This window comes from Scomber japonicus, chromosome 8 (genome assembly GCF_027409825.1).
Source record: "Scomber japonicus isolate fScoJap1 chromosome 8, fScoJap1.pri, whole genome shotgun sequence".
NCBI lineage: Eukaryota > Metazoa > Chordata > Actinopteri > Scombriformes > Scombridae > Scomber > Scomber japonicus.
In genome coordinates, this window is record NC_070585.1 from 29511439 (window position 1) to 29526034 (window position 14596).

The 14596-nt window shown below is 38.9% G+C and overlaps 1 protein-coding gene across 1 annotated transcript in view; it reads right to left on the reverse strand.

Annotated features, from left to right (window-relative positions):
• htr4 (5-hydroxytryptamine receptor 4) overlaps nucleotides 1–14596 on the reverse strand; it is a 92763-nt gene that overhangs the window by 60507 nt on the left and 17660 nt on the right. The window lies entirely within an intron of this gene.

A 14596-nucleotide genomic window follows, 5' to 3' on the forward strand; every position in this document is an offset into this window, starting at 1 on the left:
TAGTGTGATCTCCCTTGGCACTGAACACATCTTGAACTATTTTGGGGAGTTATTCTTTAGATTTAGTCTTTTATTTATTTATTTCTCTGTCCAGGTGAGCCAGTACTGTCCATGACTGTCAGTGTTTTATCAGCTGTTTTTCTGTCTGCATTAGCAGTGTGCTTAGGATCATAATCATGCAGAAAAATAAAACCGTGACCTTTACCTCTCCTGATTCTTCAAATTTCTTCAAACAACTTGAATACCACATCTTGAGTATCCAGTTTGTTTGCTGGTTTTCCTTTGAGAGTTGACTGCAACATGATGATTTTAGGTCTGTCAACTTCTGTGATCTTTGGCATTTTGAATGGAATTTTTCTGTTTCTTCTAACACTGCATACACAATCCCTGTATTGTCTGGCTATATTGTAATAAAGAGACTGATAAATAATTATATATGGTCATTATAACATTGCTTAAACAACAAATCTAATGGTGGCCTGAGACTTTTGCACAGTATTAAACGATAAATGTAACTTACTCATGTTGTTTTCAGCTTTCATCTTTTCAACAAAGTTTATCCCGGTTTTCACAGCTTGATGTTTTTCTCTGGTAACTTTGGTAGAATGGAAAAACCCAACAATCCTCCTCTCTTAAAAGTCATTTGACTCATGAATCTCAATCAAATCATCCTGTTTTGATTGTCTTTTGAGCGGTATGCTGTGTGCGTGTAGCCCTAAATGGGTGTTGTTGCACACTTTCTCTCTTCTTCTCTTATTTTGTAGGAGTGAAGCACCTGAATTTAATTTGACCATCTAAGAAGGGATTTGAGGCCCTACTGCCTGCAGCATAATTTTGGGACGTTTTTTTTTCTCTTTTTCATTCCCTGATTGTTTTCCTCAGCTTGTTTTTAAGTGCTGCGGTTTAGTTTCGGTTGGAGGTCATGCTTTTAGGGTTTTTTTTATTGTTTTGGTTGAGTTTAGGTTAGATTCTCCCTTTTGATGGCTGGCTCAGTAGCTTCCTCAACTTTTGTTGCTAACAGCTGGGATCTTCATCCCTTTGTGTTTGTGTTACTTTGCATTATAAGAACTTTATTGGTTTCAAAATAAAGTTTTATTAACTTCCAGACATCTTGGCGTCTTTTTTATACGTTTCAGTCTCCAGCTGAGCTTTTATTTGTTTACAAGGACTGTAACATATGCAGACAAAATACATCCATATATATATCCAATAAATGACCAACCACATCCACCAACTGTTTTCTGTCACTATTGAATCGAAGCCAGTGAAGGAGGCCCAACTCAAGTCTCCGCTTCACTCACATCTCGTTCTCCTCTCTCTGCAACATATATCTGTGCTTCTATTAAATGATGGCAGTGTACTTCAGCCATCTGTGCACACACTTCTCCTGCCTGCTGCTACACTGCTCATCCAAAGCTACGCTGTTGCTTTCTGCTGCTAAAAGCACATCAAGCATGTATGCTCTGAGTGTTCTTGAGGTTTCTGTGTGCTTTTTGGCAAGTGTCAAGTGTCAAGTTCTGTCTGTACATGTCCCAAATGTACATAATTTATTCTATGAGAGGTAGCGGACTGAACTTAAAGGCAAAATACCAGAAAAAAAAATCTACCCTTTAAAATATTTGTCACAGCATATTTGATTCAGAGTATAATTTAAAATGATATACACAGCAGTAACTAAACATTTTAATTTTGATATCTCTCCTGTTGGTTCAGAGTATATTTTGGGACTTGGAGAGGTTGGTTTGTGTTTGGAGAGAGGAGTGGAGTCTCCTGCCTGGGGATGGACGTCCGTGTAAAGCTCTTAAAATCTGGGAGGAGTGTAATATTGAGTGCATATATAGCTAAAGGGATTCCCAAAGTTGATTCATTGAGCTTAGAAAAGTGTTGTTTTCTTTTAGAGGCAGAGAAACTGAGACGGTTAATAAAGGAGGGAGAGACAGACATGGAAAGATGAGCAGACAGAAAGTAAACCAGAAGAAGAGACAGACAGGCAACAACGCGAGTGAAACTGACAGCTGGCGGAAAAAAAGGACATTTGAACAAATAGAGAGATGATAGAGAGAAAAAAGAGGAGGCGTCTGCAGAGTTTGTTCAAATCTCACCTTGGTATGACTTCCCCACATTAATCCATCATTCTGTGTCATTACATTTGCTGAGCTCAGACAGACCTTCAAACCTCATTTTAGGCAACAAGACTCAGGGTCAAACTAGTGTGAAAACGTCCTTTACTCCACATTACTCCTTTTCAGGCTTTCAGCCCAAATTGCTTTAATATTTATGTCCTCAGAAACTTGTGCAGCAACTTGATCATCAAGTTTGTTCTTGCAGAGACTGTACAGCAACTGCAATACATTGTTTTTGTTTCAAAGCTTCAAGGATACATAGGAAGTCATTTTAAGGAGTTGGAGAGTATGATTATTATAATTTTTTTTTCTACATGATGTGTTTTAATGGCTTTATGTACAATAAATTGGGTGCACTAAAAACAAACCTCTCAAAAAACTCAAAATTCTTCAAAATGCTAACAAGCTAAAACACTAAAAGTTAGGATGTAGCCTAATAGCTACGCCATCATGCTAATGATAGCATGCAGCTAAAAGTACAGCTTGGAAATGTAAGAGTTGAATAAAGTCTGCTTGACAAGCTGAACTGTCATAAAGGGGCTGTTTTGACATAGTGGTTCTTCTGGTCCATAATTTATATATTTTTTGTGGTAGAACTTTAAACGTAATAAAGTATTGTTTCCAAGTTGTATTTCTCCACTTTTATATTTTGCTTTCTAGTATGTAATGAGCATTAGCAGGAGTTCAGTAAACATAAGATTGATTGATCTTGACAGACATGTATAACATGATTTTCTTTAGCACACTGCAGTGAAGGCTTGATGTTAGTGTAGCTGTATGTTACTAACACACACAGTTTGTAGAGTTTATAGATCTGGTGGGAATAACTGTATTTTGGGACGATGCACAGGATGCTTGAGACGTGACATATCTACATTGCAGCGTGCAGCAGCTGAGCGTTGCCATAGTAATCAATGTAAGCTGCTAAACCAACCACAGAGACCACACATCTCTGCTGCTGAGCCACAAAGCTAAACTATGAGCTGCTCAATCCTCCAATAAAGGAACTACAGGGGTTGGGACTCCAACAAAAGTCAAATCTGCATAACAGAATAAAACATACCCACTTTTGTTAAGACTGTCTGTTGTGATTTTGAGTTCATTGTGTGTGATGTTTTTTTATTAGATTGCATTTTATGAGCAAGTACAGTTTTGAGGTACTTGCACTTTATTTGTTTATTTCCATTTGATGCTACTTTACTTAACCCTCCTGTTGTCCTCGAGTCAAGGAAGGAAGGAAGGAATGGAGGGAGGAAGGAAGGAAGGGAGGAAGGAAGGGAGGGAGGAAGGAAGGAAGGGAGGAAGGAAGAAGGAAGGAACGGGGGGAGGAAGAAGGAAGGGAAGGAGGGATGGAGGGGGGAAGGAAGGAGGGAAGGAATGAAGGGAGGAAGAAGGAAGGGATGGAGGGATGGAGGGATGGAGGGAGGAAGGAAGGAAAGGAGGAAGGAAGGAAGGAAGGAAGGAAGGAAGGAAGGAAGGAAGGAAGGAAGGAAGGAAGGAAGGAAGGAAGGAAGGGAAGGAAGGAAGGAAGGAGGGAAGGAAGGAAAGAAGGAAGGAAGGAAGGAAGGAAGGAAGGAAAGAAAGAAAAAAAGAAAGAAGAACAGAGGAAAGAAGGAAGGAGGGAGGAAGGAAGGACATAAGGAACAGTCAAAACAGACAGGGTCAATTTGACCTGGGAGGACGACACAAAGGTCACCTTAAATTGTACTCTGTTAATGTGATACATTAACATCCACATCCACATCCACACACACACACACACACACACACACACACACACACACACACACACACTGAATGAGTGATGTATACAACACACACACCACACATGTGTATAACTGTTCTATACTTCTGAGGAAATCCATTCAACTCTGAGCTGTGACAGCCTTTGTCTCGCTGCTCAGCTCATCCAATCACAGTCCTCTAAGGCTTAAAATGCATATTTATGCCAGCAGTCAACTTTGCCTCTTCTTTATTTATACAGACGTTTGCACTACATAAATATAGCACTCTGTTTCTGTCTCTGCTGTTGATTAGATGTGAGTGTCCTCTCTGTTGCTTGGTTACTTGTTTTCCTTTGTTAAAGACAGCCAGTCAAATAGCAACCAAAAAAAAACAAACTCCGTCCACTCGTGCTGGATGGGTGTTGAAAACAAACGAACCCCTTTGGAATGAAATATTGAAATCTGCACGACTAGCTAGTGAAGAAGTATTTTTAATTTGACATTTTAATTTGACATGTTTTAATCATTTAGTTAATCTAGTGCTGCTGCTTAACATGGCAGTCATTAATATCACGCAGTAATAGTTTTGATAGCTTGACTGCTGCTGATGTATTCCCACTGTGAATACATTTCCAGAGAGTGAGTGAGGAGACAGAAAAAAGGATAGATTGCAGGATGTAATGGTGTTGAAAGAAAAAAAAAGAAGACAGTGAAGAAGATGTAACTAAATTAAGATTGAAAGGAAACATTTAAGGAGGAGAGAGAAACACAGAAGCAGCCCAGGCATCAGCTGATGGAGAGACATGAACACATTCAGACATGAACACCTGTATTTAGATGAATTACTGTGCTGGTTAATATTTTAAAGGTACAATCTGTCTGCAAAATGTCCAAATGCATGATGTTTTCTCACATTGTTGACCTCAGTAACTCTGACAGAACAGCTGAGATGCCAGTAAAACAAACACAAATGAAATCTCTCTGTGTAAATATTTAAATACTTGGAAGATTATTTTCTGCTCATTCCTGATAACCCATGCATTTTGGAAGGTGTTTAACCTTCGTGTCGTCTTCCTGGGTCAAATTGACCCCGTCTGTTTTGAGTGTTCCTTCCTTCCTTCATTCCTTCCTTCCTTCCTTCCTCTCTCTTTCTTTCCTCCCCATTACCTTTCTTCTTTCCTTCCCTCCTTCCTTCCTTCCTCCCTCCTTCTCTCTTTTTCCTCCCCATTACCTTCCTTCTTTCCTCTGTCCTTCTTTCCTTCCTTTTTTCCTTTCTCCCTCCCTCCCTCCCTCCCTCCCTCCCTTCCTTCCTTCCACCCTCCTTCCCTTCCTTCTTCGTCCCTCCCATCCTTCCTTCCTTCCTCCCTCCCTTCTTTCCTTCTTCCTCCCTCCTTTCTTTTCTTCTTCTTCCCTTCGTCCCTTCCTTCCTCGACTCGAGGACAACAGGAGGGTTAAGGTGGAATTTAGTGCTGGTGATGATGGTGTGAATAATGAAGTTAACCAGCATGTTAAGTCAGTTAAACATAAGCACGCCCAAGAAGCCACAAAGAAGACATCAACCGTCTGTTGGATTACAGCAGGGCAGGCAGTAAATTCACCTGCTGATTAGATCTCTGGAGCCACAGAGGAAAAAAATATATCTCTTATTTCCAAAGCCATATGATGACAGGTTAAGTTCTTCATATGGCATCTTTAAAGGATCGCTTTTAAGGCTTCGTCTGATGCTGCAGAGGTGACTTTTACCAAATATGTGCAGAATATTCCTTTACATCTTTACTTTAGCATGTTCTGTGTGTTTCGTGTAGCTGTAAAATTGAACTCTCCTGTTTCCTTCTCCTGGTTTAATCCCTTCCTCACAGTGAAGCACATCTGCTGCAGCTTTAATCGGCAAGCGTGGAGAGACGGTGACGACTACGACTGCAAAACAGCAACCCAAAGCGTTGTTTCCCCCGTATTCCTCCACATCATTAAAAACTTCCTACTGCAACTGCACGGCTTTCCTCTGTATGGTTGTGTGATGTAAATACTAAAAAGTCTTCAACTCATGAACAGAAGAGTTTTGCTCTTATACCAACGACTTTTCACAGCTTTAGTTAATATTTATAACCCCAAAAAGATGCTAGATGTATAGGTTCAGCCTCCTTATCTTTAAAAAGAGACATTATTCAAGAAAGACTGTGAGAAAACGGGGAAAATAAGAGACCAAAGAGAGCCCAATTTATATTCTATGAGTAGAAGCTAGAAAGAAACATTGTTTTCAGTCTACAGTGGAGGATGAACTGAGGTTGGGAAAAAGATACAGTCAGCAGTGTAATGTGATCAGACAGGATGTGGTTTTAAATAAACGACCCCGCATGGCGCCCGTCTACAGTTTCATCACAGTTCATGCAATAAAAGAGCAGGTGTCATTTTTCTGAATGGGATGTTTAGAGGAAACACTACACCTGCTTTCACAGCTCTTTCTCTTGGCTGCAAGAACTGAAACAGTATCAGAATCTCTTTTATACGTGAAGGGCTTTTGCTTGAAGATACTGCTGCAGGAAAATGTTGAGAAGTAGATCATAAATCGAATACATTTCAACTAATTTTATATATTTTTTTGCCACATTCATATCTTAAACCACAAAGCACACTGACGTTATCAGCACTGACAGATTTTTACATCTTTCTGGTCTATCTGCATGTAGTAAAAGAAGATTTACATTTTCACAGGTAGACTGAACATGTCCGTCACATCTGTCAGATAAACATCAGGAGGAAAACTTTTCTCTTCATCACACTCATCCTCTTATCTCAGTGGAAGATCAAAAGTGATGCTGTCATAACCGCACCATCAACACTGGAAAAGTTCAGTATAGATGCTGTCAGGTGCTATGACTGTCATATAGTATCGACACACATATATTCATTCATATGTCAGTGAAAAGATGCTGAAGTCTACTTTTAATACAGGAGGAGCCACTGAATATATGTTTGGATATTAAGAAATACGTATTTTTTCTGAATTAAAGTGCCTATTCAAAGATGGATGTTTTGTGGTAGTCTAAATTTGGTGACATAAAGACTGAAAAAGGGCTGTTTCAGATTAGATTTGGGTGAATAAGGGGTGATTTGTGCAAACAGTGAAACTTTCAACCTTTTCGGGCTAAATTATGGCAAATAACACATTTTCTTTGTGCTCGGGGAAATGTCACATTTCTTTAAATAAACCACTGCAGGAAGACTGCAAGTTTTTACATTTCATTTTGAATTGTGTGTGATTTGGAGGGACATCTGTTGGATTGCTTTAATGCACAAAACAGGACGAGAGGTGCAGCTCAGTTTGTTCCTGAACAGACTGTGCTGAAGCTTTCTGATAAAAACTTACAGAAGGAGGAGTATTAAGTTGATAAAAATGTCATGTTCAGCTTTTTCATGCACTTCGGATAAGTCAACGAAAGAGTATGAATTAGGGTTTCAACAACTCTTTTCATTCTGGATTCATTTGTAGGCTTTTGTAGTCAGTAAAATGAGTGATAATAGTGAAATAGTAACCATTACAATTACCAGTAACAACCAGGTGGGGAGTTCTGGTCCTCTGAAATGAGGCCAACGCGGAAGTAACTTAGAACTGCATTTTATCAAAAGGCCACCAGGGGGCGACGGTTTTGGTGTCAAAAGGACTTCCGTCTCTATACAAGTCAATGGAGAATTCACCAACTTCTCACTTGATTTCTAACCTCAGTAAATGTTTTCAAAATGTGTTTATGGTCTCAATCGCTAGTTTAAAGCCTTCTTCAATGCAGTATGATGTTCATTTGGGACATTTTGGCCTCCCTGATTTTATATTTGACGATAAAGCAGGGTATGCATTAGGGGCGTGGCTACGTCGTGATTGACAGGTTGATTGCCCAATGTCCTCGAGATCCAGCCCTTGCAACCATAGCAACCTCCCCGCTCCACCCATGGTCCCGCCTCATGCCTAGATTTGAAACTATTGGCTTCCGAGCAGCAGTCCACACACCAATGGGTGATGTCACAGATGTTACGTCCATTTCTTTTATACAGTCTTTGGGAACAACACAACACATCAGTGCTTTAAGTTCTTCATGTGGCATCTTTAAAGGATCTTTTTTAAGGCTCCATCTTTTTATACGAAATATTCCTTTACATCTTTAGTTTTGCATGCCCTGTGTGTAACCTGCAGCGGTGAAATTCACTCTCCTGTTTCTCTCTCCTGGTCTAATCTCTTCCTCACAGTGAATCACCTGCCCAGCTTTAATCAGCAGTGTGGAGAGACAGTGATGACTACGACAGCAACACAGAAACCCTCGTTTTCCTCCACATCAGTCCAAATGCAACTGCACGGCTGTCCTCTATATGTTTGTGTATGTATGAGGGGGGAATAGTGCCACAGTGTATGATAGAGTGTGTGGAGAAAGGATTCAGAGTGAGTGTATGTAGAGATTCACCCTTAACTTGTGTTTCTGAGTGTATATTCCGAGTTAGTATGTGTGTCAGTTGGAAGCTGTTGTTAGTATGAGTTTGTATGTGTGTCAGTAAGATCATAAACTCTTTTTCTTTCTCTCTGCAGCAGTTTTTTTCTTTCTCTATGCAGCAGTTTCTAACATCTGTGCATCAAAGAGAACGACTCTGTGATAACTGGGCAGACTTCAGCTCAGAGCCACTTGTCTGCACAAATGAGCTAATTGTTCTGCACTTCATCTTGAAATATGACATATCTGTGTCAATGCACATGCTGGCAAAGACACATTCCCCTCTTCCTCTTTCCAGCTCTCTTTCTTTTTTCTTTTTTTTCCTCATTTCAGTGCCGACTTGTGAGGCTGGCGTGACAGGAAAGTAGCTAATGTACTGTGGAAGCACCGTAAATAATTGTTGCAATGCTTTAAATAACTTATAAATGATGTAACATCTCTTAGACTACTTTCCTCAAAAAGGCAGGTCAGGGCTGTAGTCGGGATTTTAGCAATGCTGAGGTCATAATATAAATGTTATTACTTTATTCAGTCAAATTTATCCAATGTAATGTGATACTTTAAATGCAGAAGTTTGCAAAGTTTGTGAGTTCACTTAAATAGTGTAAAACACAATTGAACCTCCTCAGTCATTCAATAATAAAACTAAGCCGTATTTTATATTATATTAGGTATAAAAATAATCAAATTTAAAGGTACCAAGTCTAAAGAAATTGGTATTATCCTTTAAAAAACCCTAATTTGATCATTCAATCCCTCCAATATCCAGAACAAAGATACAAGAGGGCATGACCTTGTCCTTAGTGCAGGTACACCCATGGTGAAATCATTTTGGAAGCAAAAACAGGCTGATGGAGGATCCTGCAGCTTGGGTGTCATTTTCTGAAAATAATAGGATCAAGGAAAAGATAATTAAAGAAATAGTGGAGGCACTGGAGGCTGAACCAGCACAAGAGCTATCACTGACAGGTGAGATAAATCATCTTGTCAGGCATTACTAGAAAGGGATTGAAAACACTGTCTAATGGAGCACTCACACTCCCCGAAAACAAACACACACACACACACACACACACACCCACACACACCACCTCCTGCTGACTCCTCTCCATCTGAGAAGGAGAAGAGATTCAGAGGCTTGACAGATGTCAGTTTCATCGCTGGAGATTTTGACGGCATCGTTAGAGCGCTTCGATTCACAGATATGATGTGAGAGTTGAATGGAAGAGTAGGAAGCTTGTGTTGTAGTTTTTATCAGTGCCACCATTTGTATGTGTGTGTGTGTGTGTGTGTGTGTGTGTGTGTGTGTGTGCATGCTCAGCTTCATACGACAGCAAATGCTTTTTTTATTTGAATGGAGGATTTCTTATTGAGATTAAATAAGCAGTTGCTGAATGAATTATTCAGTCTGTGAAAGAAAAAGACATTGTATCGTGTCGCCTGCCAATTCTGCACTCCAGCAGCAACCAAACGGCATAAGTAGGGCTTGAATGGAGGGGGAGAAAAAGTAAGAATAGAGTCAGATTGTGTTGTGAGCTACTGCGGTGAAGGACCAACGTGGCAAAATGATCCACAGGTGGGTTGAGATGATGGATGATGAATGGATGCCTGTATGCCCAAAATGAATCAGGGTTACTCAGGGTCAAACCTGCCATATCTTAAATGCATATTTTAATTGAAAATTTTTATGAATATTAAACAATTCTGTAAATTATGAAGAATAAATAAATGATAATATATATTTTTTTGCTTTCTGCACATGGCAACCATGGTTAAAGCTGTATTTCTACACTAGAGTGAATGGGATAGTTAATCAGGGTTAAATACTTTATGTATACTTATAAACAGATTTTGTTATCTTATACATTGGTAATATGTGTAACTTTGTTTTCTTTCAAATATAGCCTTTATTGTTGTTATATGCTATTATGATATCATATCAATATACTGGTTTGCTAAAATATTTTGGTGTTTTGAGATTTTATAAATTAAGTTTTACTTAAATTTAAGAAATGTGACCTAATGTTGAAAGATGGGTTATTTATTATGTATTATTATAAATCTTAAGGACAAAAGTATTTAGTATTAACTATGAAAAACTATTTAATTTTGTCACATTGTGATGCAATTTTTTGAGATCAAATGGGCATAATTCGAAGTACGGACTGCAGCCTGATGACTCTCTTCCACTAGTGACAGTCTGCATCATTATCGGCCTGAAGGACACAGTTCACAGAGATTATCCATCCTCTGACTCACACCTGATTGGATTATGTAGATGACAAACTGACTAAACAACTGCATTAACTGAGCAAACAGAGAGATAAATGATCAAACAATTGACAAATGTACTGTAACAACACGTGGGCAAGTGGGCAGAGGTGACATGCTCTTTCCATCACTCTATCTTTCCATCTTTCTCTTTGGATTCGTGCTGTCTGAGACTGAACTTCCCTGTTTGAAACCAATCATCCAGAAAACAGGATCTGTAACAGGACACCTGAGGTGGTGAGGAAGGAGGGAAGGTAAACACCAGAGCGAGAGAGAGATAGAGAGATAGAGAGGGGGGAAAGCTGATTCTTGGAGAGGAAAGAGAAGCTTGCTGCTATCGGATCGCTCTGGGTCTAACCGACTGCAGTGTATTGACTTACAGCTCAAACCAGCCTGGGAGGAATCGCTCTCTGTGGCTGTATGGAAGTCTCTGACCTGAGCGATTACTTTGCAGGATGAGTTTGATATGTGGAATATGAGGTGTTAGTTGAAGATAGCTGTAGAGTGACAGTCATTGATATTTATGGGGGTATTATCTGTCACACAGTGTGACTTGGTAGAGTTTCAGGATCTTCAGGGTCAAGCCAATTGAGCTGATGCTTGCTCTTATAAACAAAGTCTCTTATAGGTTAAATGTATTGTTTTCCATCAGATGACATCGAGAAGAGGACAAAATGTGCACTCAACCATGGATTGGGTATGGTATTAAAAAAAAAAAAAAGTCCAGGTGCTCTTTCTACTAGCATACTCTCATCCTCTATCACTGTTTGGTATGGGAACTCAGCGGCTGACAGGAAGTCACTGCAGTGGATGGTTCAATCTGCCCAAAAAAATACTAACAGCAACAGCTTAAAAAAAAAAAAAAAAAAAAGCTAGAACATTGAGGCTCGAGTGCAGCTTCTACCCAAAAACTGTGAGGCTCATGAACTCCAGGGATTAAATGTCTGTTTTATGCACTTTGCACTAACTGCCACTGCTGCTTGGTTTTCCTATTAAATATTTGTTGTATTTATTGTCATAGTTGTTTTTTTTTAGGTTATTTAATTATTTATATTAGGTTTTACATTTTAATGTTATTTATTTTGTATGCCGCTGAACCTGAGTAACAAATGTTTGTGTTTTTAACATGTATGTATGAGAATAAAACTAAATCTGTAAAAGTGGAAATATGGGCTAATATATGAAGAAATATACCGACGGATATTGGAGCACTTTCCCCACACTGAACCCAAACTTCAGTAGTAATTCTGCACACCTGGTTTCAAGTGAACCCAGTACATCTTTTTTTACATCTTTTTTACCACTAGTGACAAAACCTGAACATGAAGATATCCAACTCATAAAAATTATTTCCCTAGTTTACAAAAAAAAAGTTAAATAACTTCTCAGGAGCAGAGTCGACCAAAACACCACCTACACACTTATGAAGCCCAATTAATTATGTTAAAAAAAAGAAAAAAAATACTTTTGGTTAAACAGAGGGCAGGTGCATCATTAACAAAAACAGCCACACAAATCTGGAGTGAAGCATTGCCAACAAAATGTGAAGTGAGATCCATTTAATTGCCATTTTAATTATCTGCACAAGTGATTAAAAGCAGGATTGTTCTTTCAAAATTGAGCAACTTCATTTTTTTTTGCCTCAAATTCTCTCGAAATCTCTTTGAAAAGCTCAAATGTATGCTGTGAGTTACACTATATAAACTAAAAACATAATACTCTTATATAATAACAGTACTTAATACCTATGAGGACATACTTTAATGGATTCATATTCAGTGTTTCTAGTGCACATATGATGTAATGTGCTTGTGCATTTAAAGGTGACAAATAGTTACGATCCTGATGAACCAGCTCATGTTTATGCCTCCGAGCCATCTGTACATACTTGCGCAATATTATTATATAAAATATGATCTGTGTGACATGAAGAACATAACATATTTCCCTATTGATGAGCTAACAGGAAGCCTTCACCAATCAAAACCTTTCATCATCATCATGCTGGACGACTATTAAAAAATCAAAGTTGTGTGCTGAAAGGCATTTTATATTGTAGAGAGCCAAAAAATGGAGGGCTGCACCTTTAAGCCCAATGCATGGCTCGCTTACATAAAAGGTTTTATAGTTATACTGTAGTAGTTATTATTTAACCTTCATGTCGTACTCTGGGGTCAAACTGACCCCTTCCTTCTTTCCTCTGTCCTTCTGTCCTTCCTTCCCTTCTTTCATCCTTCCTCCCTTCCTTCTTTCCTCTGTCCTTCTGTCCTTCCTTCCTTCTTTCTCCCTTCCATCCTTCCTTCATCCTTTTCTTCCATCTTCCTCCCTTCCATCCTTCTATCTTTCCTTCCTTCCTTCCATCCATCCTTCCTCCCTTCCTATGTCCTTTCCTCTCCTTTTCTTCCTTCTATCCTTCCTTCTTCCTCCCTCCCTTCCATCCTTCCTTCCTCCTTTCCTTCCTTCTTCCTCCCTTCCATCCTTCCTTCCTTCCATCTTCCCTTCCTTATCCTCCCTTTCATCCTTCCATCCATCCATCCTTCCTTCCTTCCCTTCCTCCCTTCCTCTGTCCTTCTTTCCTTCCTTCTTCTCCTTTCCTCCCTTACTTCCCCCCTTCGCCCTTCTTCCTCCCTTCCTTCCATCCTTCCATCTTTCCTTCCTTCTTCCTCCCTTCCTTCCTTCACTCGAGGACAACAGGATGGTTAAAATTGCATAACTTAGTCGTTATATCTGCTGAATGATTCTCTGATTGTTCCTCACTGCAGGAATGAATATTTATTTTCTGTCTGCAATGATTAAGTTAATAAATCAACTGACAGTAAATGAATCTGCTACTGCACATTCAATTTTGTCATTTGATGGTTCTAGGTTCCCAAATTCTTTACATTATATTTAACTTAATATATTTGGGGTTTTTTGTAGGTCGAACAAAACATGACATTTGATGATACCACTGAGTTTTAAGAATTATGATTATCATTAGTTGCAGTCCTATACTCTATACTGCAGCCCTTTCTCCCCTCTGCCAAGTCTAATCAGTTATTTTGTTGTTTTTTACAATTTTTACTCATGTTTTGTCTTTTAATTTATTGTACTTGTATTTTATATGTAATGTTATGCCTCATGTGAGCTGTTATGTCTTTTATTTATTCCTCCATACAACACTTTGGTCCACTGTGGTTGTTTTAAAATGCTCAACACATAATGTTGGATTGGATTTTGCTTCCCTCTCAATTTACATCACATTTGCACACTCCCAATTTTATCGTTTATGGCAATGATAAAAATTATACGTTTTACACAAATTAAGCCTCATGCGTATTTAAATGTACATTACTAAAGTGGATGCATTTAACATTTCATTTTAAAAAGGGAGAACTCATCTATGCAGGAAGGTGCAATTTGACACAGAGTACAGTTACATATATATATTTATGATTCTCTGAGAGGAAAAACATAATTATAGAGCTATGACTCAAGCTGCCTGCAAACACAGAGTGTGCCATAACAACTGTAGGAGCCAAAGGTCTTGCTAAGCGACCAGGGAACGTTCCCATCTCTATACGTCAGAGTAATGCTGTTATAACTCCTATAAAATCCTGAATCCCATGCAGAAAAATGTATATAAAATTAAGCACATTTGGCAGAGGAACCAATCTTAAAAATAATTCTACTGCCAGAAGGCCAACTTCAGCATATATTTTGCATATGCTATACATAGTGCATGAAAGATAAGACAGTAATTAGATGCCACACTGCTAGTACATGCAATGCAACATGTGTGATCAGACAAATATATGTTTTTTCGGGCTTTCCTTTCAATTTCAGAGCATTCACTGATTTCAGATTTTCAGAATTATTTACCTGAAAACCCTTTCTCTCAAAATCCCCCCTGCTAGAGCTCAGATTTGCTCTGTTTCTGCTCAAACTGTATGTTTGCACTCAGATATATTGTTTGTTGCACAGATTTCCTGCTCCAGCTTCAGCTCTTCTCTTCACTGCAGCT